The following is a 2,500-nucleotide window of genomic DNA, read 5'->3' on the forward strand; positions in this document are numbered from 1 at the left end:
AAAAAGACTAAAACTAAGGACATTTTCTCTACAATTTTAGTTTATTTTAGTTAGTTTTGTAAACACACAATACAGTTTTAGATAGTTATCGTTTTTTTGTAAAGCCTAGTTTTTATTTTTATTTCAGTTAACTAAAATGTTTTTTCACACCTAGTTTTCATTTTTTAGTTAGTTTTCATTAACTATAATAACCTTGACGCACACACACACACACACACACACACACACACACACACACACACCATTCCATTTTAAATATCAAATGTATCAGAGACACCTTGTTATAAGGAAGTGAATACTGCAAATGAAATTCATTTGAATTAAACAGATCACTGATTAGAAACAGACTAACTGTTTAATCAGAGACACACAGGTGTTGGTTGGAGACAGAGAGCCTGGAGATACACCCCCCCCCCAACCATCCAGAGATGTTTGGCTGATCAACTCGTTTCCTGTATACTGGTACAGGGGACTCCATGCCTAGACAAACCTAGTCTAGAATCAGTCTCTAAGAATCAGTGAGGAGAGAGACCTCTCACAGCTGGCCTCTTGTCCTTTCGTTTTATTTCATTATTCAGTCTGAACAAGCTGCCATTCTAGACGTTTTCTGAGATGGGCGTTGCCGAAGAGGGAGTCTTCAGCGAATAGTTCATCCCCTAACCAATGACAATGCACAGTTTAATTCTGCCATCACATTCAAAAGACGCTGATTGGCCTGGTTGGAATTCCAACCGAGAAATCACTCGACAAGAGTTGAATCGCATTTCAAAAATTTAAGCGGGTGTGGCATTCAGGGGCTGGAGGGAAGCTAAAATGTCTCACAAACACGCTCGGAATTAACTCAATCCACCCAAACTCCGAGGACGATGATCAAAAGGATTCAAATCCGCTTCATTTCATCTCCAAAATATGTTTTTTTTGCAAAATAAACTGAAATGAAAGAAAATGGTGTGTTGTCAAGTCTTGGGCATTCCAGTGCGGCAGACAAGCACATAGCCAAGGTCCCTGCTGAACCGCGAGAGTGACAGCTATTGGAAGTGTTTCAAACAGGGATCCTGTGGGTGTCAGCGAGCTGCAGAGATGTAAGGCATGCTAATGCTGATTGCTAATTATGAAACTCGCTACGTCCATACATGCATGAAAACATACAAACACACACACACACACACACATACTTGAGTTATAGAAATTGCTGTAAGCATACAGTCTAACTGCATGGGATATGCCAGGTTTTCACAGTTCGTTTACGTAGCCTACTGGATTTCTCAGCTTGTCTTACACATTTCAGTTTCAGTTGGCTTTGTGTGTGTGTGTGTGTGTGTGTGTGTGTGTGTGTGTGTGTGTGTGTGTGTGTGTGTGTGTGTGTGCGTGCGTGCGTGCGTGCGTGTGTGTGTGTGTGCACCCTATAGATGAGAGAAGTGCACAGGATGTTTGAGGTGTATAGGTATCAGGTGGCCTCTCTCCTGAAGCACCAGGCTAAATTTTGAGCACTGCCCTAATTGAGTGCCCCTCCCCTGGCCGCTGTGGCCCTGTGGCCCCCTGGGGTCTCCGCGCCTGTGTGGAGCCTGTGTGGAGCCTGTGTGGACTGTCTAGGGAGGCCTGACCCTACAACCCTGCCTCAGGCGCTGACTGCCACCAGCCTGAACCCTGGCTAACCCCCTCACACACACACACACACACACACACGCACACACACACACACACACACACACACACACACACACACACACACACACAGCCTGTGATGCTGTGCACCCCTCTGTCCTATTGGCTCCGAGCTCCAGACTTCTTTTGTCTGTCCTCATTAGAATACTGATCCTGCATGAGAGCACACACACACACACACACACACACACACACACACACACACACAAATATACAAATATACAATATTATATTCTTAGTTAACTAGACCCGTCCATTGTTCTTGGTTGGCTAAATTGAGCATAAAGAATACATGGATTTTATGGTCCAGAGTTCAACAATTCTCTATAATCACATCAGTTCCATTTAAGGTTTTTGTGGAGTCAACCGAATAATTGCTTACAGTGTTTTATGAAGTTGGCCGGAATCAACTCCCTTCTCAGCTCAGAAAGTCTGGCATTCTCTATGAAGTCTCTCTCTCTCTCTCTCTCTCTCTCTCTGCTACAGGCATATTGGTTTTCTAATCACCACACCATCACTGTTCATATTTCCTGTTCTCCCTCCCAGGCACAGCGCGTACCTGGTCTCTCAGTAGCATCTATATTCATGTGTGATCAGACCCCGGCAGCTCGCGTCAGCGCAGACTTACTTCCTCACATTTCATCCTTCTCCTGACTCCTGATTCCTTAGCGTGAGGCAGCTTGGTGGACACACCTTGGACTTACTGAGCCCCAATCCAATCCATGATGCTGAGGGCCAAGCAGGGAGGCATTGGGTACCATTTTGTATAGTCTTCGGTATGACTCGGCCGGGGATCGAACCCCCAGCCTCCCAACCTCCGGGCGGTCACTCTAAC

The sequence above is a fragment of the Borostomias antarcticus genome (genome assembly GCF_949987555.1).
Source record: "Borostomias antarcticus genome assembly, chromosome: 6".
NCBI lineage: Eukaryota > Metazoa > Chordata > Actinopteri > Stomiiformes > Stomiidae > Borostomias > Borostomias antarcticus.